The sequence below is a fragment of the Hyaena hyaena genome, unplaced genomic scaffold (assembly GCF_003009895.1).
Source record: "Hyaena hyaena isolate Hyena2069 unplaced genomic scaffold, ASM300989v1 scaffold_21, whole genome shotgun sequence".
Taxonomy (NCBI): domain Eukaryota; kingdom Metazoa; phylum Chordata; class Mammalia; order Carnivora; family Hyaenidae; genus Hyaena; species Hyaena hyaena.
The window spans coordinates 804,220-829,261 of record NW_024080653.1 but is presented as its reverse complement, the minus strand read 5'-3'; the positions used below and the strand labels follow the sequence as shown (position 1 = coordinate 829,261).

The 25,042-nt window shown below is 45.3% G+C and overlaps 1 protein-coding gene and 1 long non-coding RNA gene across 4 annotated transcripts in view; one reads left to right on the top strand and one right to left on the bottom strand.

Moving 5' to 3' along the window:
• The window catches only part of TMEM94 (transmembrane protein 94), a 36,671-nt gene extending 29,349 nt beyond the window's left edge, over nucleotides 1-7,322 (bottom strand). The window contains exon 1 of one of the 2 annotated variants that reach the window (XM_039226254.1): nucleotides 7,089-7,322. The gene's annotated coding sequence lies outside the window, so the exon portion shown is untranslated. The remainder of the gene's footprint in view (nucleotides 1-7,088) is intronic. The other variant, XM_039226253.1, reaches the window with a different exon arrangement.
• LOC120228103 lies at nucleotides 4,416-8,005 on the top strand. Of its 2 annotated transcripts, none has more exons than XR_005527410.1 (2): nucleotides 4,416-4,558; nucleotides 6,249-8,005. It is a non-coding gene; the product is annotated as an uncharacterized LOC120228103 (long non-coding RNA). The 2 variants fall into 2 exon arrangements; XR_005527411.1 differs by having other exon boundaries at nucleotides 4,416-4,604.
• The last annotated feature ends 17,037 nt before the right edge of the window (nucleotides 8,006-25,042 follow it).

Here is a 25,042-nt window from a genome sequence, read left to right as displayed (position 1 = left end):
AAAACTACTCTAAATGGCTTAATTAAGTGCAATTTCAATACAGGTGACATGGCCACCCCAAGTTCATTCACAGTTAGGTTGCATTAACAGACATGCCACATCCCCCAAAACAGAGAGGTGAATCTGATTTTTATACCTATCAGAGCACACTTGAAATATTTTGTTCATTTCTGCTACACACACACTGACAAAAGCGGGGAGCTTTCTGACAGAGCAGACAGGTTGAGGGAATTCTGATATGAGAATACTGTAAAGAACCAAAGACAGTTAGCTGCTTGGCCAGAAGCACACCTGGTAAGAATCGGTCTAGAAGGGCATGATGGCTGCCATATGAAAGAAGGGCCAGGCTTCCTTACTCCATGGGGGACAGACTGGGACTCAACATGGGTGATATCTTTTACATAATTAGAACTGTATAAAAAATGGAACAGGGTGCCCTGAAAGGCAATGAGCTCCCCAGCACTAGAAGGCTCCAAGCAGAGGCTGGGAAATTATAGAGATAATAAATACATCAGGGAGCAAATAAGAAAGGGATAACCTTTTATAATGTCTTCTAACCCTGAGAGATCAAGAAATCCAGCAGCTTCTGCATATGAAATGATGTCCAGTTCCACTTGTAATAAGAGACATATAAATTAGACTACCCCAAGAGAACAAAGTTTGGAAGGCTTTCACCACTCAACTTCAAGGTGTATAAAGCCACAGCAATCAAGGCAGTGTGGTATTGGCCTGGTAACAGAGAATCCAGAAATAGATCCAGATATATTTGGTCAATTGATTTTTGAGAAGGCTGCAAAGGCAATTCAGTGGAGAAAAGACAGTCTTTTCAACAGACTGTACTAGAAAAATTGAACATTGAGATGAAAAAAAAAAAGGACTTGGAAATACAGCTTGCACTATATACAAAAATTAACTAAAAATGGGTCCTACACCTAAGTGTAAAATTATAAAATTTCTAGAAGGAAACATAGGAGAAACTCTTTGTGACTTTAGATTTCTTCCCTCTTTTTTAAAATTATTAATGTTTATTTATTTTTGAGACAGAGACAGAGCATGAGCAGGGGAGGGGCAGAGAGGGAGACACAGACTTCGAAGCAGGCTCCAGGCTCTGAGCTGTCAGCACAGAGCCCAACACAGGGCTGGAACCCACAAACCATGAGATGAAGTCAGACCCTTAACTGACTGAGCCACCCAGGTGTCCCTGGTTTAGATTTCTTAGGCTCAATACCAAAAGCAGAACCCCCAAAAGAAAAAACTGGAAATGAGTGACCGAGGAGAAGAGTGGGAGGGGAGAAATTTTACTATATATATTTTTGCGCCTTTTGATTTTCAAACCATGTGAATGTATCAAATGCATCTTTAGAAAACTGGCAACCTCCCCCTTTTGGATATATGCCCAAAAGAAGTAAAAACAGGGGCTCAAAAAGCTATTTGTACACTCATGTTCACAGCAGCAGTATTCACAATAGCCAAAAAGTAAAGCAACCCCAGTGTCCATCAACAGATGAATGGATACATAAAATGTGGTCTATACATGTAATGGAATATTATCAGCCTTTAAAAGAAAATCCTAGGGGCGCCTGGGTGGCGCAGTCGGTTAAGCGTCCAACTTTGGCTCGGGTCATGATCTCACAGTCCATGGGTTCGAGCCCCGCATCGGGCTCTGTGCTGACAGCCTGGAGCCTACTTCAGATTCTGTGTCTCCCCCTCTTTCTGCCCCTCCCCCCGCTCGCTCTCTGTCTCTCAAAATAAAATAAAGACATTTTAAAAAGTTTTTTTAAAGAAAATCCTGGGGGCATCTGGGCAGCTCAGTTAACTAAGCATCCAACTCTTTTTTTTTTTTTTGGTGAGACAGAGATAGAGTGCAAGTAGGGAAGGGGCAGAGAGAGGGAGATGCAGAATCTGAAGCAGGCTCCAGGCCCCAGTCTCCAAGCTGTCAGCGCAGAGCCCAGTGTGGGGCTTGAACTCACAAACCGTGAGATCACGACCTGAGCTGAAGTCAGACGCCTAACCAACTGAGCCACCCAGGCACCCCAAGCATCCAATTGTTGATTTCAGCTCAGGTTCAAGATCCATATCAGCACAGAGCCTGCTTGGGATTCTCTCTCTCCTTGTCTGCCTCTCCCCTGATCACGTGTGTGTGTGCGCACGCCTGTGCATGCACTCTCTCAAAAATAGACATTTTTAGGGGCACCTGGGTGGCTCAGTCAGCTGAAGTTCCGACTTTGGCCCAGGTCATGATTTAGCCGTTCGTGGGTTTGAGCCCCGTTTTGGGCTTTGCACTGACAGCACAGAGCCTGTTTGGGATTCTGTTTCCCTCTCTCTCTGCTCCTCCTCCTCCTCTCTCCCTCTCCCTCCCTCTCTCCCTCTCCCTCCCTCCCTCTCCCTCCCTCTCTCTCTCAAAAATAAGTAACAACAACAACAACAACAACAACAACAAAAACCCAGACATTTAAAAAAATCACAAAAACAAGGGCGCCTGGATGGCTCAGTCGGTTGAGCATCCGACTTTGGCTCAGGTCATGATTTCCAGCCCCTCCTGGGGCTCTGTGTTGACAGCTCGGAGCCTGGAGCCGGCTTCAGGGAGTCTGTGTCTCCCTCTCTGCCCCTCCCCTGCCCATGCTCATGCTCTGTCTCTGCCTCTCTCTCAAAATTAAATAAACATTAAAATTTTTTTCAAAAAGAAGAAAGAAATCTAAACCAAAGTCTCAAAGAGTTTCTCCTATGTTTTCTTCCAGAAATTGTATAATTCTACATTTAGGTGTAGAATCCATTTTTGTTAATTTTTGAATATAGTGCAAGCTATATTTCCAAGTCCTTTTTTTTTTATCTCAATGTTCAATTTTTCCAGTATAGTCTGTTGAAAAGACTGTCTTTTCTCCACCGAATTGCCTTTGCAGTCTTCAAAAATCAATTGACCAAATATATCTGGATCTATTTCTGGATTCTCTGTTACCAGGCCAATACCACACTGCCTTGATTGCTGTGGCTTTATAAACCTTGAGGTTGGGTTCATGGGTTCAAGCCCCGTGTTGGGCTCTGTGCTCACAGCTCGGAACCTGGAGCCTGCTTCGGATTCTGTGTCTCCCTCTCTCTCTACCCCTCCCCACTCACACACTGTCTCTCTCTCTCTCTCAAAAATAAAAACATTAAAAAACTTTTCTAATTTAAAAAATATAATAAAATGATTGATTTTATCATAATGATAAAAAAAAAACACCAACCTCTGATTCTGATTTTGCAATTAGATCCGGCTTATGTTACTAAGCAATATTCCCCCATTTGAGTTCCATGTCACCTTCAGGCATATTTACGCTCTTTTAAACACACCTTTGATTTTCTCTCCAGTATATATCTTTTCCAAGTACTTCCCAATATTTTTCTGTTCACCTTCCTACTAAGGAATATTGTTATCATGAATTTCTTTTTCAAAAGGATCCTGAAATTAAGAAAACTGGATTCAGGGGCACCTGGGTGGCTCAGTTGGTTAAGCGTCAGCCTTCAGCTCGAATCGCAATCACACAATTCATGAGTTCAAGCCCCACATCAGGCTCTCTGGCTCTCTGTCAGCTCAGAGCCCACTTTGGATCCTCTGTCTCCCTCTTTCTCTGCTCCTCCCCCACTCTCTTGCTCACTCTCTCTTAAAAATAAACATTAAAGGGGCGCCTGGGTGACTGTCAGTTGAGCTGCAACTTCAGCTCAGGTCATGATCTCAGAGCTAGTGGGTTCGAGCCCCACATAGGGCTCTGTGCTGATAGCTTGGAGTCTGGAACTTGCCACGGATTCTGTGTCTCCCTCTCTCTTTCTGTTCCTCACCCACTAATACTCTACCTCTCTCTCTCTCAAAAATAAATAAACATTAAAAAATTTTTTAAATAGGGGTGCCTAGGTGGCTTAGTCAGTTAAGCATCCTACTTTTGCTTGGGTCATGATCTCACGGTTCGTAGGTTCGAGCCCCCCGTTGGGCTCTGTGCTGACTGCCAGCTCGGAGCCTGGAGCCTGTTTCAGAGTCTGTGTCTCCCTCTCTCTCTGACCCTCCCCTGCTCACGCTGTCTCTCTCTCTCCTAGAAATAAATAAAAAAAAAATTTAAAAAAATTTTTTTAAATAAAATAAACATTAAAAACTGGGTTTATATAATTACAGAGGTTTCTGACTTCCCAAAGGCTGGTGAAAGCCCTGGAAGGGTCTCCTTCCCTTGGGCACCCCTAAGTCCCCTACCACTTTGGCCTTCGGAGCTAGGGAAACCCAAAGCGATCAATGTGAGATATGCCGAGCCTGAGGCAGGCATCGTGCAGGGTTTAAATCTGGCCCTTACCCTACTTGCCTCACCACGTGACCAATACTGTTTACTACAGTCTCAGCAGCCACAGGCAAAGCTTATAATTATACAAACCCCTGATCACCAAACCACGCATTCTGGCTGGCGGGTCAGTTCCGGAAGAAAAACATTCCTGTTACAGCTTTGGCCTGCCCTTTGGTTCACCTGTGCTACTGGAAACAAAACCAGGCTTGGAAACCAGGGTTCAACCAATGTTTCTAAAGGAGCCTAGCGTTCAGGTAAAGAAAGACACTCTCCAGGAAACAACACTGACCCGATGACAAGGTAAAAAAATATTGACACACATTTACCAGTAGAGAAGTGCCAACAGTGATCTGGAACTTCTTACTTGGAACACCAGGGTAGGGCTTAGAGGCTTTGTATCTTTCTAACTCACTACTGTAAGAGCTCCTACTTAACTCACCAGATAAGGTTCAATAAAGCCTTGGGTTTAGGTAGTATTTGCGTTAGTTTCTATAAGGAGAGGGAAGGGCGCTATTTCCCAAGCCCAACATTAGGCAAAGGGCAGTGGGACAGAACCAAAGCATTGTGACCTTCACTTCTCATTAGTTTGGCAGGAGTTAAGCTTTCCGAAACGCTGATTCTCAACACTTGGAGCTGGCACCCCTAGCAACTTCTCAAAATAGAAATGTGAAGGGCTTTCTGTTTTCTTCCATCTCCGCTGCCCAGCCCCGGCTCTCCCCCAGTCTAATCTTCTGATGTCGGGTCACCACAAACAAGGGGCAGGGTAGGGGTAGGGGGGTGGGCGAACTTCAAGGGCATTTAACTCTCAATTATTTGGCAGCTGATTCACAAGAGGATGGTTTGAACTTCACCTCCCTGGTCAAGGAACTGGCTCCACGGTATCCACCAGTTTAGTTTCTCTATTTGAAGTGCTAACAAAAAGAACCAGTGAGCAAGGATGTTAAAGCTAACAGGGCAGCTAAAATAAGACTTGCAGAGAATCTGTGGATTTTATTTGAACACACCGCCCCTGTTCCAGGGTTAATAATAGGCTACATTCTGATGTGTTCTGATCTTTAGAGTGATTTTCAAACTTTTTTTTTTTATCCCGTGGACCATTTTTATTTGACTCTTTAGATGATGAACCTTATCTGTGCCATTGCTTAAAAAAAAAAAATTAAAACTACCTGTTGGAATTCTAAGATCAGCCTTTCTTTTACCAAGATTACCATAAAGACAGACCACTGGAGAATTTTTTTCTGCAGTGGTTCTCAACCTTTTCCTGCCTCTACACCGTTCTTATACGAGAGTTATCCCTATCAGTAACACAATAGTTCCCCCCAAATGGAGGAAGAGGTTACCTTGCTCTGACTCCGTCCCTTCCTGCCCTCTCATCTGAGAATCATTGAAATCATTTGGCCCCATATAGAAAGACCACACAAATTTTAATCCAGGAAACCAGCCGGTGAACTACCTGCTGGTTACTTACAAATAGCGAAGGCCACAATGCATTAACCCAGTAACTGCTAGTACCTATGCTATATACACCTATAGCTAAAAGTCCTCCACAGGCTTTCTCCTTTAACGCACTCAGTCGCCGTGCAAGAAGCTCATAGAAGTCAAGGAGCTTGATTTCTCAATCACACCTAGGAAACAATTGGTCTAGTGGATAAACAACTTAAGAATCTGGACCTCAGGGTTCCAGTCCTGGCTCTAGCTGACCCCGGCCCCGCCCCTTTGCCTCTCCCAAAAGTTACTCTCCACATTTGTAAAATGAAAACATTACAACTCCTCCCTCCCCACTTCCGCCGTCTAAGAGGGCCCGGGGAATAACTGAAGTATGTCACTAAAGCTGAGTGTGTGAACAAAGCAGGAGAAAACTATCATCTCCAAATGCAAAAATTACATGCCCAAAGGAAAACAGATTGGGTGCAAAGCTCCCTCCTCTTTTTTTTTTTTTCCTAGAGCCACACAAAACCTCGGAAGAGAGGGTGGGATGTAGCAGCACGTGACCAAATCAACGAACACGCCAAAGTGCAGCCTGTGGTTCCACACCAATGAAAGAAGGGCAAGGTTTCCCTGGCATCTGGCACCGGGCACCTGGGAGGGGCTCACGCCGTGGCACGCGAGGGGCTGCGAGATTGGACTTCAAGAGTGTGCTGCCGGGGAAGGAGGGCACAGCACAGCGGTCGGTTTGCAGGATGGCAAGTACTGTGTTCCTATAGTTGCTTCTAAGGAGTCTTTAAATGTTTCTGGAAAGACGGAAAGAAAAAAAGAAAAAAGGCAGGGCATGCTCCAACTGCACAGTAGCCGCTCAGGGTTAAGCCTCTCGGTTCCGTCCACCTGGACCCGGGACGCGGTCAGCACGAGGGGCCGGGCAGCAGCAGAGCGCGCGCAGCGGGGACAACGGTTTGAACTGGGGCGGGGGGTGCTGACCCCCAGAGGCCTATAAATACACTGGGCGTCGGCGCTGGAAGCCGCCCCCCTGCGCCAGGGCCCAGCCACCCCACAAACCTGGGGCAGGGATTCTTTGTTGGCAGGAGGCTTCGATCTGACGCGGGACCCCCAAGGGGCCAGGACTAAGGACAAGTGTGAGCACCTGGGGAAAGGAAACGGCCAGGAGCTGGAGGCAAGAGCCCGTCCCTTGACTCCCCTTCGAAGAGATCCCCTGAGGCCATTTCCTGGGTGCAGACCCCAGACTCCTCTCTCCTTGGCCAAGAATCCAGAGGACGTGGAAGGCCGAGCCCCACGCCCCCTTGCTTCCCCGCTCCCCTTGCCTCGGGCCACTGGCCTTCTCGTACTTACCGGGGCCCAGGGGCCTGTCTTCCTTGCTAGCGTCCTCTTCCCTCCCAGCCCCCTCCTCACTTCACGTCCCCTCCTCCAGGGGCCGCGGCCATGTCCGTTGCTGGCAACTCTAAGGGGGCTTGCCTCCTTTCTCGGACAACAGAGACGCCGCTAGCAAGCCAACGTTCTGGGCACTGATTGGTTGAAATCCGAGACGGGTGGGGATTTCTGGCTTCTTATTGGCTGCGATGCGCGCTAGACTGTAGCTGAAACTGTCCCTCTGGGAGCCTGGCGGAATTAAACGCCGAGGGATGCGGGAGGGAGAGTAAGGAACCGCTGTCCATCCTTGGGTATGTTGCTCTGGTGCTTTCAGGTCCAGAGGTCCTGACTAGGGGCGAGGGCACGGCTTCCACCTCAATTACTTTTCCTACAAAATTATCCAAAAAAGATGGACAGAGTCCCGTCCCCGACGCCTTCTTTCTTTTAAAAATCAGCCCTTTTGCAGAGCGCCCGCATCTACTTCTTCTAAGTTCCCTTCTTGTTGCTGTGAACAAATGCCTGGAGACATCTAGCTCGGAGTCTCTGGAGGGACCCCCTCAGAGACTAATACCGCAACCAAACCAAAGCTGGAGAATCTAAGGCAATACTTGAGTTTTCCCTTCAACTCAGCTGTACTCTAAAGGGAAAAACAAGTTAAAAAAATTTTTTCCCTAGATAGAGAAATCGTCTAGGAGAGCTCCCTGGGGAAAACAAAGCAAGCCTGTGTCAGTATTTACTTCTGCTTTCCCAGAGATGGAAGTCTGGAGGCTTGGTTTTTGTGTTTTGTTTTTCAATCTGTTTATAAAATCAGAAGAGGGTCATAGCTGGCCCTGGGAAGTAAGAGCCCCTTTCCCCTGTTAATGAATTTAATTATGTAATTAAAATCTCTCTTCTGAAGAGGTATCCTTTTGGTGCCTAATCATGTGTGTTTCAACGGTTTTAGCCGTTGCTTAAAACAGTGATAGAATCATGTTACCTTTCTGCACCCAAAAATCTTCTGCAATTTATCCTTGCATATAAAGTCTGTATCTCTCTGCTGGACATACAAAGCCCATCATAAATCAATTCAGACATAGGTTTCCAGGCTAATTCCCCACAGGCCAAACTAATCCTGCAGCCACATAGATTCACCATCCCTTTTTAGGATTCCCAGTGTGAGGCTTGATGCATGACTCTGGGATGAAGACCTCAGCTGATATCAAGAGTTGGAGGCTCGGGGCACTGGGTGGCTCAGTTGATTGAGTGTCTGACTCTCGATTTCCACTCAGGTCATGATCCCAGGGTTGTGGGATCGAGCCCTGGGTTGGGCTCCATGCTGAGTGTGGGGACTGCTTGAGGTTCTCTCTCCCTCTGCCCCTCTCCTCAACTCTGTCTCCAAAATTAAAAAATAAAAATAAAAAGAGTTGGATGTTTAACTGTCTGAGCCACTCAGGCACCCCAGATTCTCCATCCTTAATATGCATCCAGGACCATCCTCCCTCTCTGCTCTTTAACCCAAGAGCTTCCCTACCTTTAAAGATTCATTTTTACCAATAAAGCCAACCTTCAAATACACGCACATCCAGAAAGTTCACCTCCGATGCTCTCTGCCTCAAAGCCTTCCCTGACTTTTAGTCACTGAAATTCTCTGTCTAGTGCTATGCCTCTCTGTGTCTCCATTGACACCTTTACAAAAACAATGCTTTGTACAGCATTATTTTTGTAAGGCCTGAAGCTCCCTGAAGACACTGGCTTACCCTGGCAGTCTCCACAGCGCCTCACTCAGAGCCTTGTACCCAGTAAATGTTTCCTGAATTGAACTAGCCAATTGCCTATACCTTATGTCTTTCCACCTCATCCCAGAAGGTTTATGTGGCTACATTTGGAAGGTTAACAAATGTAACATAGTCATCCTGCCTTGCTCCACCTTGTACCCCGTCTCCTCTAGTCACACTTGTTTCTCTGCTCCACTGTGTCTTATGAATATCACTCAGCAAACTTGAACTGTGCACTTACCAGTTTCAGGGATTATGCTACACTCCTTTACTCCCTGACCATTCCCTCCCTCAGTACCCCTAGCCATAAAACTTTGGTGAATAAGTAAATCGAATCACTCAAGCCAAAGGGTCCCAGGGAACCCAATCTAAGTTCACCTTGGCAAGACTTTCTACAGCTCTGAGGTCCCTGTGGTCATGTCTTGATGGCTGTCTAGCAATACCAGGCGCTTTTGCAGTCCTTCATTGTTCTGGAGCCTTCTCTGTCTCCCTTCCAAAATAACCTAGATAGGAGCGCCTAGGTGGCTCAGTTGGTTAAGTGTCCAATTTCAGCTCAGGTCCTGATCTCACGATCTGTGGATTCGAGCCCGCATCAGGCTCTGTGCTGACAGCTCTGAGCCTGGAGCCTGCTTCAGAGTCTGTGTCTCCCTCTCTCTCTGCCCCTCCCCTGCTCATGCCTCTCTCTGTCTCTCTCTGTCTCTGTCTCTGTCTCTGTCTCTGTCTCTCTCTCTCAAAAGTAAATAATCATTAAAATATTTTTTTTTTTACAAATAGTTTATTGTCAGGTTGGTTTCCATATAACACCCAGTGCTCATCCCCACAAGTGCCCTCCTCCATGCTCATCTCCCCCCTTCCCCCACACCCATCAGTAAAATAATTTTTTAAAAAGATTTCTTGTAAATCATTTGTGTAATTCCCCCTTTGGCATTTTTCTCAAGAGAATGCAATAATATCTGATGTTGCTTTGTGATTATTTTTGGATGCCAACTAACATTTCTTTGTCTATAATTCTGTATAAAGAATGGATATAGCCATTGCTAGGCTTCCTATAGTTAATAGCATTACCTATGTGTCATTTCTCTTCCTGTGATCCCCTTGATTCCAAGGACTCTGTCTTATTCATCTTTGTGTCCCTACTTATTAACAAAGTGCCTGGCACACCACAGACATCTGATGCTTGTTGAATAAATGAACTGGTGCCCAATTACCCTCTTCTCTAGCATTTTTAGTTGCTTCCTTTCTATCAGTTCTTTTCCCCTAGCTGTATAAACACGCATAGGCCTCTCCTTAAAACAAAAGGGGAGGGGCGGTAGAGGGAAAAAAGAAGAAGAGGAGAGGGCCTTCCACACTCAAAGGTCTGGCCTGTGTAACACTCCTCTGCCATACAGCTAATAGATCTGCCAGCAAGAAGTTCCCTCTCCTTTGTTAAAAAAAAGTTTAAATCTTTTATTTTATTTTTGAGACACAGAGCTCAAGTGGGGAAAGAGCAGAGATAGAGCGAGACACAGAATCTGAGGCAGGCTCCAGGCTCTGAGCTGTCAGCACAGAGACCCGAGGCAGGGCTCGAACCCACAAACCATGAGATCACGACCTGAGCTGAAGTCGAATGCTTAAAGACTGAATCATCCAGGTGCTCCTCTCCTTTTTTTTTTTTTTTTAATGTTTATTTACTTATTGGGAGGGGGGTGGAGAGAGAGAGGGAGGGAGAGAGAGAATCCCAAGCAAGCTCTGCACCTTCAGCACAGAGCCTGACACAGAGCTCAGTCTCACAAACCGTGAGATCATGACCTGAGCCAAAATCAAGAGTTGGTTGCTTCACCAACGGAGCCACCCAGGTGCCCCAGCTCCTTCTCCTTCTGCAATGTAATGTCTCTGGTGTAGTAGCTAGTAGTAGCACCTAGTGACTTCACCTTAGGTATTACAGCTAACAGAGAATCATTGCTTCATTCATTTTGTGACCCTGTGGGATATTTGAGAGATCTAGATGAACATTTCAGTGTAATTTGACTTTAAGAAACATGTTTTGGGGTACATGAGTGGCTCAGTAGGTTAAGCATCCGATTTCGGCTCAGATCATGATCTCGCGGTTTGTGACTTCAAGCCCCGCATTGGGCTCTGTGCTGACAGCTCAGAGCCTGGAGCCTGCTTCAGATTCTGTGTCTCCCTCCATTCTCATGCTCTGTCTCTCTCTGTCTCTCAATAATAAATTTTTTGATGTTGTTTAAAAAAAAAATTTAAAAAAGAAACATGTCTCAAATGTTATTAAATCAGCCTGAAATAAACCCCTTTGAAACTGACCAGCAACATCAAACTATGTTGACCTACCAGTCAATTGGTCAACATATGTTTACTGAATTCCTTGTATGTACCAGCTCAGAACTGGACACTGGGCATATGGTGGTGAAGAAAACTGACAGGATGCCTGCCCTTGAGCCACTAATATTCTAGTGGAGGAGCTAAGGTGTTAAACAAATAATTACTTCATCACAAGCGTGCAAAGTGCTGCAAACAAGCATCTCTACTGGGATCTTAGCATCTTGGTTGCCTCTGGCAGGGCTTCCTGAAGAAGTAAGCTTTACCCTGAAATCTTAAGGATGACCAGTTAGCCAGACAAGGGGAATGAAAACAAGCATTGCAGAGGGACAGGTGGCATGTGCAAAGGCCTTGAGGAAGGAAGATATGAGACCAAGGAACCGAAGGGGATTCCTGCATGTCTGGATCAGAGAAGAGGGAGAGCAGAATGGTGGAGACAAAGCCAGAGGTGTCAGGGGGCAGCTCATTCAGGGTCTTCTGCACCACATTGCAGGTTTTGAACTTTATTCTGGGGGCTTTGGAAAACTCTTGGAAGGGGTTGGTAAGTAATCTCTACAGTTGGTGTGGGGCTCGAACTCAGATCCTGGGATCAAGAATTGCCTCTGCTACTGACTGAGCCAGGCAGGCACCCGGAGGGTTTTCAACAAGAGAGTTGAACAACAAGTTGTACCGTGGTTCGATTGACATTTACAAAAATACTCATTTTGGGGGCACCTGGGTGGCTCGGTTGGTTAAGTGTCAGACTTCAGCTCAGGTCATGATCTCACAGTTCGTGAGTTCAAGCCCCCACGTCAGGCTGCACGCTGACAGTTTGGACCCTACTTGGTATTCTCTCCCTCTCCCTCTTTCTCTGCCCCTTTCCTCCGATCCCGGCTCATGTGCACACATCTCTCTCTCTCTAAAAATAATAAATAAACATTAAAAACTAACACACAGGTGCCATTTCTCATCTATCCTATTAGATAAAATAATAAAATTTAATAATGCCGGGTCTATAGTGAAACTTGTATGTTTATGCATTATTATTTTTTTTTTTTGTATTGCAACATGCATGGTTATGATAGCTTTGCTGGCCAATCTGACCATGAAATAATCAACTCTTTTTTTTAATATTTATTTATTTTGGGGGGAGCCTGGGTGGCTCAGTCGGCTAAGCGTCTGACTTCGGCTAGGTCATGATCTCACGGTTCATGAGTTCGAGCCCTGCTTTGGGCTTTGTGCTGACTGCCAGCTCAGAGCCTGGAGCCTGTTTTAGTTTGTGACTCCCTCTTTCTCTGACCCTCCCCTGCTCACGCTGTCTATCCCTCTCCTAGAAATAAATAAAACATTAAAAAAAAAAAGAAAAGAACTAAACAGCAGCCCACTGACATCCAGGTCTTCTGCATGCTCCAAAACAGCCATTTTTAACCTTCCAGAAGAGAAGCCATATTTCACTGTTCATTGATAGGAATTGCACCTAGCCTAGCTTGCCGTTGTGGTCAGAGAGCTTGGGGCATTTCGTGGGGGAACTGTGTCAGAAAGTCCTGCCAGAGGAGTTCAGAGCCATTTTCTGAAGAGCCAGTATTAATTATCTGAAGATAAAGGAGAATGCCCCTTCCCCTGTCACTTTTATATTTTTTAAAGTACACTTTTTTAAAATATTTATTTTTAGAGAGAGAGAGAGAGTGCATGCATCACGGAGTGAAGAGGGAAAGAGAGAACCCCAGGCAGGCTCCACGCTGTCAGTAAAAAGCCCAACGTGGGGCTTGATCTCAAGAACTGTGAGATCATGACCTGAGCTGAAATCAAGAGACAGACACAACTGACTGATCCACCTAGGCACTCCTCCCCAACACTTTTGGAAAAAGAAGTTGATGCAGAAAAGCATTTGACAAAATACAGCATTCTTTCTTAATAAAAACCCTCAAGAAAGTCAGGATAGTAGGAACATACCTCAACATCATAAAAACCATATACAAAAGGCCCATAACTAATATCATCCTCATTGGGAAGCTCATTGAGAGCTTTCCCCCTGAGATCAGGAACACGACAGGGATGTCCGCTCTCACCACCGTTGTTTAACATAGTGTTGGAAGTCCCAGCATCAGCCATCAGACAACAAAATGAAATAAAAGGCATCCATACTGGGAAAAAAGTCAAACTTTCACCTTTCACAGATGACATGATACTTTACATGGAAAACCCAAAAGACTATACCAAAAAACTGCTAGAACTGATACATGAATTCAGCAAAGTCTCGGGATATAAAATCAATGTACAGAAATCGGTTGTATTTCTATACACCAATAATGAGCCAACTGAGATATCAAAGAACCTATCCATATTCAATTGCACCAAGAACCATAAAATACCTAGGAATAAACCTAACCAAAGAGTGAAAAGATCTGTATGCTGAAAACTATATAAAGCTTATGAAAGAAATTGAAGAAGACACAAAGAAATGGAAAAACATTCTATGCTCATGGATTCAAAGAACAAATATTGTTAAAATGTCAATACTACCCAAAGCAATCTACACATTCAATGCAATCCCAATCAAAGTAGCACCAGCATTCTTCTCAGAGCTACAATCCTAAAATTTGTATGGAACCACAAAAGACCCTGAGTAGCCAAAGTAATGTTGAAAAAGAAAACCAAAGCTGGAGGCATCCCAATCTGGACTTTAGCCTCAGCTACAAAGCTGTAATCATTAAGACAGTATGGCACTGGCACAAAAACAGACACATAGACCAATGGAATAGAATAGAGAACCCAGAGTTGGACCACAAATGTGTGGCCAACTGATCTTCGACAAAGCAGGAAAGAGTATCCAATGGAAAAAAGATCGTCTCTTCAGCAAATGGTGCTGGGAGAGCTGGACAGCAACATGCAGAAGAATGAAACTGGACCACTTTCTGACACCATACACAAAAACAAATTCAAAGTGGATGAAAGATCTAAATGTGAGACAAGAAACCATCAAAATCCTAGAGGAGAGAACAGGCAACGACCTCTTTGACCTCACCTACAGCAACTTCTTACTTGACATGTCTCCAAAGGAAAGGGAAATAAAAGCAAACATGAACTACTGGGACCTCATCAAGAAAAAAACCTTCTGCACAGCAAAGGAAACAATAAAATAAAAAACTAAAGGTAACTGACAGAATGGGAGAAGATATTTGCAAATGACATATCACATAAAGGGCTAGTATCAAAAAACCTGTAAAGAACTTACCAAACTCAACACCCAAAAAACAAATAATCCAGTGAAGAAACAGGCAGAATACAAAATAGACACTTTTCCAAAGAAGACATCCAGATGGCTAACAGACATACGAAAAGATGCTGAACATTGCTCGTCATCAGGGAAATACAAATCAAAACCACATTGAGATACCACCTCCCACAGGTCAGAGTGGCTAAAATTAACAACTCAGGAAACAACAGATGCTGGTGAGGAAGTGGAGAAAGGGGAACCCTCTTGCACTGTTGGTGGGAATGCAAACTGGTTCAGCCACTCTGGAAAACAGTGTGGAGGTTCCTCAAAAAAAAAAAAGAGTAGAATTACCCTATGACCCAGCGATAGCACTACTAGGAATTTATCCAAAGGATACAGGAGTGGTGATTCATGGGAACACATGTACCCCAATGTTTATAGTAGTGCTATCAAAAATAGCCAAATTATGGAAAGAGCCCAAATGCCAATCAACTGATGAATGGATAAAGAAGATATGGTATATACACACAATGGAATACTACTCAGCAATGAAAAAGAATGAAATCTTGCCATTTGCAACAACATGGATGGAACTGGAGGGTATTATGCTAAGTGAAATAAGTTAGAGAAAGACAGATATCATATGATTTCACTCATATGTGGAACCTGGAAGGTTAGGGTTAGGGTTAGGGTTAGGGTTAGGTGAAGTTGGCTTTTCTGCCCTGAGTGCGTAGCGTTGATGAATTCAGTCACTTAGGAGTTTAATTGGGTCAGAAAAAGACAGGTGTTACATGTCTTCACTCATCTGTGGAATTTGAGAAACTTAACAGAAGACCATAGGGGAAGGGAAGGGAAAATAAGTTACAAACAGAGAGGGAGACAAATCATAAGAGACTCTTAAATACAGAGAACAAACTGAGGGTTGATGGGGATGGGGGTTGGGGGGGCAGTGAAAATGAGAGATGGACATTGAGGAGGGCACTTGTTGGGATGAGCACTGGGAGTTGTATGTAAATGATGTATCACAGGAATCTACTCCCGAAGCTAACTATATGTTAGCTAACTTGACAATAAATTATTAAAAATAAAATAAATAGAAGTAGAATCAACAGTCAGGTTTGAGGGGCACCTTACTGGCTTAGTTGTTAGAGCATGTGACTCTTGAACTCAGGGTCAAGAGTTCAAGCTCCATGTTGGATGTAGAGATTACTTAAATAAAACTTAAAAGAAAAATAAAAGATAGGTTTGGGAAGAAGAAAGATATATTAGTGGAAAGGGATGGTGCACCTGGGTGGCTCAGTCAGTTGAACGTCCAGCACTTGATTTTGGTCCAGGTCGTGATCCCAGGGTTGTGAGATCGAGCCCCTCGTCACGTTCCACAATGAGCCATGGATCCTGCCCCTTCTCTCTCTCTCTCCCTCTGCCCCTTCCCTGCTCACACTCATGCACACTATCTCTCAGAGAAAAAAAGAAAAAATACTAGGAGGAGCCCGTGGAGACAGGAAGCCAGCTGACCAGAGAGCCAGCTATCCTCACCTCCCTCCCCAACTTCAGGAACCTTCTTCGGCCCTTTATTTCCCAAACACCAACTCCAGATTCCTCTGCCCGGCATTCAGGACTCATTTTTGCATTGCTTCTTAGCACTTTGGGGCATAAATACCATTTCATTAACTACATTTACGCCCTCCGTGAGCACAGACAGTGCCCTTCTGCTTTTAGTTCCTCGCAGATTATCAGAGTGGTTGTTTATATTATCATTTGTGTCCTAACAGTGACACAAAAACATGATAGTGAGGACATTGTCTTTGCTTAGGAAAAGACTTGATATACGTTTTAAGGAAAGATGAGGCCCCAGATGCCTAGGTCTGCAAGCGCCAAAGCGGTAAGAGAACGCACCGAAATGCTCTACACTGAAGATTGAACCAAAAATTTGGAGTTGGACAAGAAAGAGAGGAAAGAGCAGAGAGGAAGGCTGAGCAATGCGGAGTGGGGGGGTTGGAGCCTGAACTGTGGAAATGGCAGGGGACTTTCAGGAAAAAAAAAATGTCCCTGATAGAATTTAAGGTTGTGTTTCTTTTATTTTTTTTTTATTTTCTTAAATTATTATTTATTTCTGAGAGAGAGGCAGTGTGAGCAGGGGAGGGTCAGAGAGCGAGGGAGACACAGAATCTGAAACAGGCTCCAGGCTCCGAGCTAGCTGTCAGCACAAAGCCCGACGCGGGGCTCGAACCCACAGACCGTGAGATCATGACCTGAGCCGAAGTCGGATGCTTAACCGACTGAGCCACCCAGGCGCCCCTCCCTCTCTCAAATTTAAAAAATAAAGAAATACAGGGGCGCCTGGGTGGCTCAGTGGGCTGAACATCTGACTTTGGCTCAGGTCATGGTCTCACGGTTCGTGGGTTCGAGCCCCGCGTCGGGCTCTGTGCTGACAGCTAGCTCGGAGCCTAGAGCCTGCTTCAGATTTTGTGTCTCCCTCGCTCTCTGACCCTCCCCTGCGCACACTCTGTCTCTCTCTCTCTCAAAACTAAACATTAAAAATAATTCTTTTTACTGAATAAAGTGTATCGTTCAACGGCTTCTAGTATATTCACGGATATGTGCAGCCATCACAACAAGCGACTATAGAACATTTTTGGAACTCATAAAAGAAACCCTATCCTCCCAAGCAGTCTTGTCCATTTCCCCCCACCTCCTCCTCCAGCCTCAGGCAACCACTAATCTACTTTCTATCTTTATGGACGATCTATTCTGGACATTCATATAAATGGAATCGTACAATACTTGATCCTTAGTGACTCGCTTATTTCAGTAAGCACAATGTTTCCAAGATTGATGCACGTTGTAACATGTATCAGTACTTCATTCCTTTTATTTATTTATTTATTTTAAAATGTGTATTTATTTTTGAGAGAGAGATAGTGGCGGGGGGGGGCAGGGAGGGGCACAGAGAGAGGAAGAGATTGAGAATCCCAAGCAGGTTCCGCACCCCCAGTGCAGGACTCCAACCCATGAACCGTGAGATCCTGACCTGAACCAAAACCAAGAGTCAGAAGCTTAACCGACTAAGCCACTCAGATGCCCCAGTACTTCATTCCTTTTCATTACCAGTAATACTCTGGGGCGCCTGGGTGGCTCTGTCGGTTAAGCATCTGACTTCCGCTCAGGTCATGATCTCATGGTTCATTAGTTTGAACCCCGCGCCAGGCTCTGGGCTGACAGCTCAGAGCCTGGAGCCTGCTTCAGATTCTGTGTCTCCCTCTCTCTCTGCCTCATGAGTGCTTTTCCCAGCCCTTCCGCTCATGCTGGCACCCCCTTTCCAGCACCTAGACCCACTCAGAAAGATGGGTTTTTCTCCCCCAGGGAACTTGTCTCGGCTTCCAGGATCAGGGCATGCAGACAAATGGAAATTACCTGGGGAATCCGGATGGCCAACAAGCCCCAAACAAAGAGCATGAAGGATTGAGGGGGGATTGCTTCTCGGGATCTGCCGGAAGGCAGCACCTGAGACTTCAAGTTTCTCTGCGGAAGTCCCTTGCCAGCCTGGTGCTATCCAATGACTCATCTGTCCCCTCTCCTTGACACTGCTGTCTTCCCCGCCTCAGGGGAACAGCCTTGGGGACTATGGGTGCAGTAACGGCTGTGTGATCAAGGTCAGCTAATAAACCCAGGAGGCCTCGCTGGGGAAACACTGCAGGTGCTCAGAACACAGCGCTGCTGAGTGGTTCATCTTAAGTGTAAAGGCCAACCAGCCCCCATTGTTACCTTGGTTGTGTTTAGATTTTATCCTGGGTGTGGTTAGTGTGCTGCTCGGCGCCAAACGAACTTGAGTGTTCCCTGACCGTCTTTATTGGACTGACGTTCGGAGCTGTTTATCGTTCTCGTACTAAAGCCTTGAATTCACTCACTGCCTTTCTTTTGGGCCCTCTCAGAGCTTTGTCCCGATGACCCACCTCCCTTCTGCCTAGAATATCCCCTTGAGAGGGGCCGCAGTCTGTAAAATCGTATCCATATTCTCCAAGGCAAAAAAGTAGGACAACCACACTAAGTGATTTTGCTCAGGATCGTTCAATAAATGGGCTGTGGGCTGAAGCTGAAAATAAGCCCTAAGCTTGTCATTCATCACACTCTTCCCTCAGCAGGAGAGCTTAAACCGCCTCTCCACTGGCTGAGTTTTCCAGGGGAGAGGGCATGTTCTGCAGGGAGCAGATGCCTGCGGCACCCGGCTGGGGTCCCAGCTGCTTGGAACGTGCCCTTCCAGCCTCTGCACTAGAAGGGAAAGTGCAAGCTTAACTTGCAGGTACAGTCTGTCTTCTTTAACCTTGATAAACGGCCAGGCTATGCACCAGGGTTGCAGAGTTACAATTTGGCCAAAGCTGCTGATATGTAAGCCATAGATTTGGAAACTGAAAAACTGACTGAAGACCAAATTTACCTGATGGGGTGGGGGGAGGCGGGGAAAGAAGAAAAGAAAAATTCTAACCAGAAAAAATGTACAACAAACTTCTTTTCCATTCGGCGTTATGATACTAGTTGCTTGGTAGAGCCCATAATTTTCTAGATAAGAATAATGCATTGTGGGGCACCTGAGTGACTCAGTTAAGCACCCAACGTCGGCTCTGGTCATGATCTCACGGTCCGTGAGTTCGAGCCCTGTCTCAGGCTCTGTGCTGTCAGCTCAGAGCCTGGAGCCTGCTTCAGATTCTATGTCTCCCTCTCTCCCTGCCCTTCCCCTGCTCACACTCTGTGTCTGTCTCTCAAAAAAAAATTTTTTTTAATTAAAAAAAAATAATGCATTGTGATGAGCACTGGGTGTTCTGTGTAAGTGATGAATCACTGAACTCTACTCCTGAAACGAATACTGCACTGTATGTTAACTAAAATTAAAATTAAGGGGCGCCTCAGTGGCTCAGTCTGTTAAATGTCCAGCTTCAGCTCAGGTTATGATATCGTGGTTCGTGTCGAGCCCCACGTCAGGCTCTGTGCTGACAGCCAGCTCAGAGCCTGGAGCCTGTTTCAGAGTCTGTGTCTCCCTCTCTCTCTCTGACCCTCCCCTGCTCACGTTGTCTCTCTCTCTCTCTCAGAAATGAATAAAAACATTTAAAAATTGTTTTAAATAAAATTAAATTAAAGTTAAGAAAAACAACAAAAAAAGAAGAATGAGGACATGGCCATCCAGGAAAAAAATATGTTCCTAAAATATAAACATTTGAATTTCCTCTGTGAAATGCATTCTCCCCACCAGAGTAATATTGCTCCTAAAGGGGAATAAAGAAAATTGGTTTTTGGAAGATGAAAAAAACTGTAGATGTTCTGATTGTTGGTGAGCCTCCAAAGTTCATTTCTGCCCAACAAAATCTTATTTCTTGGTATTTAATTTCCCTCATTAAGGATTATTTGAATTCAATTTACTTTCTCTCTTTGGAGGGAAATAATGAAATCCTAAAAAGGTTTAAAACACCACTTTATGGAAAGGTTTGCTCTCTCTTACAAAGTCTCTGTTGGTCATAGCCTACTTCAGTTCTTACCTTTTCTGTAAGTCTTAACTATCTTTTTTTTAAGTCTAGTACATTTTCTCTTTTTTTTTCCTTTCTTTCTGTCTTTCTGTCTTTCTTTCTTTTTCTTTCTTTCCTTCTTTCTTTCTTTCCTTCTTTCTTCTTTCTTTCTTTTTTAGAGAGAGAGAGCGAGAGAGAGCCTCCTAAGCCAACTCCAGGCTCAGCATAGAGTCCAACTTGGGGCTCAATCCCACGGCCCTGGGATCATGACCCAAGCCAAAATCAAGAGTCAGACCTTCAACTGATTGACCAGTCAGGTGCCCCAAGAAATCTTAACTATTCATTGGGAGTCAGACTCCCAGGGTCAGGTCATTGGAATTATGACAGTCAGCCCTGCATCATCTGGAGGTCGGCATCCTGTTGGGACTTGTTGGGCAGAGATGCGTGAGCACTGGAAAAGGACATATCTCGTGGCTCAGCCTTGCCTCTGTCCCCTGTGCTTCTCAGCCGCATGGCTCACCTGGGTGGTTGCTTATACTTGGAAGTGATTAATTACAAGAACGTCATCAATGCAAACTTTGAAAAGGAAGATGGGAGAAACCTCTCTTAAATTTTGCTCCAGTGCCAACGTGGAGTCACCTCAAGCCACATTGTTTAAGCTCAAGTATACAGCCCCGAGGGGCGCCTGGGTGGCTCAGTCAGTTAAGCATCTGACTCCCGATCTCAGCTCAGGTCTTGATCTCAAGGTCATGAGTTCATGCCCAGCATAGAGCCTGCTTGAGATTCTCCCTCTCCCTCTCTCGTGTGCTCTTTGTCTTTAAAAAAAAAAAAAAAAGTTAAAGTCAAGGATAAGGCCCCAAATACTCTACCTTATAACCTACACACCAGGAGCCTTGGCTGCTGCTGCTTCCCAGGGTCTGCTCTTCAAACGCAGTATGCCTAACGTGGTTGCTTGTTGGGGGCAGGTGTGGAGATAGAGGCTAGTGGACCCCAGGACCCTTGCTTGATCACATGAGACACTGTACTGCAAAGTACAAAGTATATCATAAATCCTCCTTCTAACTCTGAATAAGCTGCTTGAAGGAAGGCAGGTTTATTTTAGGACGATGACCAGATCCTTGCCTTGATTTTTACCACATCAACTTGGGCTGTTTATAAAACCCCTTTTCTATCTTTGGGCGATGGGGCTTTCATGAGAGTGTGTGATATCTTATCAGCTGTCTTCCCACCTGGCCTTCTGCAGCCGTGTCTGGAATTGCTGGCTGTGTACTTATTTTTCATCGCAATCCTGTCCTTTCTTCTGTGTGCCTAGAAACTGCCAGTAATGCAGAGGCTTGTCCTTTCAAGGGGCCTCTGAGATTCTCACAGCTTTGCTCTGAACCCCAGAGCTTTCCCCTCCTCAACCAGAAATAGAGCCGGCATATCTAGTGGTAGTGTCTCCTAATTCAGGCCCAAAGTGTCCCCTTTCCCATCTGAACGCTGCTTACGATGTGTCCTGCTGAGAGGGCCCTTGCTCAGGGTTTAGCTGTGGGCAATCAGACACCTCCTACTTCAATAATCGGGCTTGTCAGTTATCGTGCAGGATGATCTATGGCCCCAACATGAAAAGGCACAGGTACTGAAAAGCCCAGCTTTGCTATTGGGCAAAAATGTGCATTAAATGTTTTTCATCACGTTTGTGCCTTTTAAGGGTTTGACTGATGAAGGGATTTGTGAGAAAGTTCATAATATTTTTTTAATGTTTATTTATTTATTTTGAGTGAGAGAGAGCACGTGTATGCGTGCGTGAGTAGCGGACAGGGCAAGAGAGAGGGGGAGAGAGAATCACGAGCAGGCTCTGCGCTGTCAGCACAGAGCCTGTTGCCGGGCTCGATCCTAAGAACCGTGGACGCTTAACCAACTGAGCCACCCAGGGGGCCCCCTAATATATTTGATGCACTTAATGTTTCACTGTTCTAATTGCTACTGAGGCAGAACGTTTGGGGGTTACATTGAGCCTACAGATAAGCCCAGATCCGATATTTACAGGTACGAGACCTCTCTAAGCCCTAGTTTCTTCACCTATAGAAGCTGGAAAACCAGGGAACGTTCTCATTAGCTTGCTAAGTGAGATCACGACGCAATAACAGGAGATGCTGAGCACCGCACCTAGTACGTAGTAAGCTGTCAGTACATGGGGGATGTGGCTGTGGTGACTGTCACTGAAATGGGGAGCCAAATAAGAAAGGGGAAAAAGAAAAAACCTGCTTTGTTTTTTTTTAATATATTTTTATTTATTTCTAGGAGAGAGAGAGAGACAGCGTGAGCAGGGGAGGGTCAGAGAGAGAGGGAGTCACAGACTGAAACAGGCTCCAGGCTCTGAGCTGGCGGTCAGCACAGAGCCCGACGCGGGGCTCGAACCCACAAACTGCGAGATCATGACCCAAGCGAAAGTCGGATGCTTAACTGACTAAGCCACCCAGGTGCCCCGAAAAAACCTGCTTTGGAAGAGAAAGAGCCACATTAAATCCACACAAAACTTTACAAACTTTGTGTTTAAAAAAAGTATCGTCTTCATAAGTGACTCAAAGGAAACAAAGAGGTAGACAAAGAGAAATAGGTCCCTTCCTAGGCCTGTCCCCTACCTTCTAGGTCCCCTCTCTAGAGGCAGCTCATATACAAGTTTCCTGAGTATCCTCCCAGAAATTGTCATTATTGAAAAAATTTCTCATGATGGACATTATTTTTTTATTTTTTTAAGCTTTATTATTTTTATTTGAGAGACAGATAGAGAGCAAGCAGGGCAGGCACAGAGAGAGGGAAATAGAATCCCAAGAGGCTCCTGCATGACCAGGACAGAGCCCGAGGTGGGGCTCGAACCCACAAACCGTGAGATCATGACCTGAAGTGAAGTCAAGAATGGGACGCTTAACAGACTGAGCCACCTAGACGCCCCTAGATTTTATCTTTTAAGATGTTTATTTTTAAAAAATTTTTAATGTTTATTTATTTTTGAGAGACAGAGAGAGGCAGAAGATGAGCAAAGGAGGAACAGACGGAGGCAGACACAGAATCCATAGCAGGTTCCAGGTTTTGAGCTGTCAGCACAGAGCCTGATGCGGGGTTCGAATTCATGAACCCTGAGATCATGACCTGAGCTGAAGTCGGTCACCCAACTGACTGAGCCACCCAGGCACCCCTTGCCTTTATTTTTTTAAGCTTATTTATTTTGAGAGAGAGAGAGAGAGAGAGAGAGAGAGAGAGAGAGAGAGAAAGAGTCCCCATCAAGCTCTGTGCTGTTAGCAAAGAGCCCATTGTGGGGTTCGATCCCACAAACTGAGATCATCACCTGAGCCAAAACCAAGAGTCGGATGCTTAACTGACTGAGCCACCCAAGGGCCCTGGATTTTTTTCTTAAGATTTTAATTTTTTTAAAGTAAACTCTACACTCAATGTGGGGCTCGAAGTCACAAACCCGAGATCAAGTGTTGCTGGCTCCGCCGACTGAACCGGCCACGCAGCCCATGTGAGCAAAATTCGTTTTGATGAGCCCTGCAATGGGATGACTTGCTAAACATCAGCAGAAAAGTGTGATAATAAAGACAGCTGCCTGTGTGGTCTCGTTGTATCCCAAGCTTAGGGAGTATTTTGACAGTATAGCTAGTTCTCTGAAGCCTTAGCCAGACAGGATAAAATTTTTCTAACTATAATAAGACACATGGGCTCAGAAAAGCAATATGATTCAGAAGCAGGATTCATAACTCCCAGAGCAGAGAGCCCCTCATCTGTGGTGGAAGATGTCAGGGCAGGGCAAAGCCACCCCGTACAACCTGAACTCTGCACAGTGGACTCATTCCCGACATTCCCCATTTGCCCAGCCCACATTCCCAACATTCCCCCAGGGCTTAGGTTCTCTGCCTTCCTCTTGGGCAGAGCAGAGGCCGGGGTGAAATGAGCAGGGATCCCTTCCTGCATTCTCTCCCTTGCCTGCGGGAGTCCAGTGTCTCTTTCGTAAAATCCAAAGATCTTATATTTATCCATGATCGACTTGGTGAATGTAAACCTAGTCCTAAGTAAGATGCACCTGTTTACTGGATAAACAGGGCTATTTGTTGCCACACTGTTAGTAGGGTAAGTGTGTGTATATATAGAGCTGAAAGGGCTCACTCACATGCCTTCAATCTTCTGCCAAACAAATGAGTATTTAATCACCCCAATTGAAAGAGATTCTGTGACCTCGGTAACACATTCCAGTACTTAGCTCTGTGTCAGGAAGTTCCCAATTGGATCTAACCCCAATTCACTAAAGCTGGAATTCATCTGGTATCCAGTATTTAAGGAAAATAGTGGTGATCATCTTGAAGACACTAGCTTCAGTCCCTTTAATTCAGTTTTTTTAATGTTTATTTATTATTTTTGAGAGAGAGAGAGAGAGAGAATGGGAGCAGGGGAGGCGCAGAGACAGAAGGAGACACAGAATCTGAAGCAGGCTCCGGGCTCTGAGCTGTTAGCACAGAGCCCGACGTGGGGCTCGAACCCACCAACCACAAGATCCTGAGTTGAGTCAAAGATGCTTACCCGACTGAGCCACCCAGGTGCCCCTGTCCCTTTAATTCCAAATGAAAGCCCATCCAAGTTCTTTCATTTTCCATTTCCATTCAGTTTCTAACCTCCCAGTTACTCTTCTGGTTCAGGTCTCCGTGTTCTCTTTTTCAGGGCCCCCGAAACAGGCCAGGGACTCCTGAAGACCATCAGAACTCCCTACACAGAACATCAGGAAGAACCCTTGACGTTGCATCTATTTCTCACTTCCTACAAGCATCCTTTTTCTCTGCATCCTACAAGCCTTTGGAGCCACTTGTCTGAATTCATCTTTGGCCTGTGTGTATATAAGCACAGCTTTATAAAGCAAAAGATTTTCTGACTTTCCTAAGTATCAGAGTGAGTGCACAAAGATGCTCCCCTTCTGGCCCCCAGGTAGTTCTGGTCTTAGCTCATGATGATGATTACAAGAGATTTCATGTTCCGAAAGCCCAAATATTCATGCTAACTTGGGAGAGGATGGAAATGTGTTTTGTCGAGCAGAGCCATAGACTCAGGAACTCAGGAGCTGACTCCTAGCCCCAGAAAGGCTGCCAGTAAGATTTTGAAATGAGTTGCTTTATTTCTTTGGGGTTCAGAGCAGGAGAAAAGGGGCGG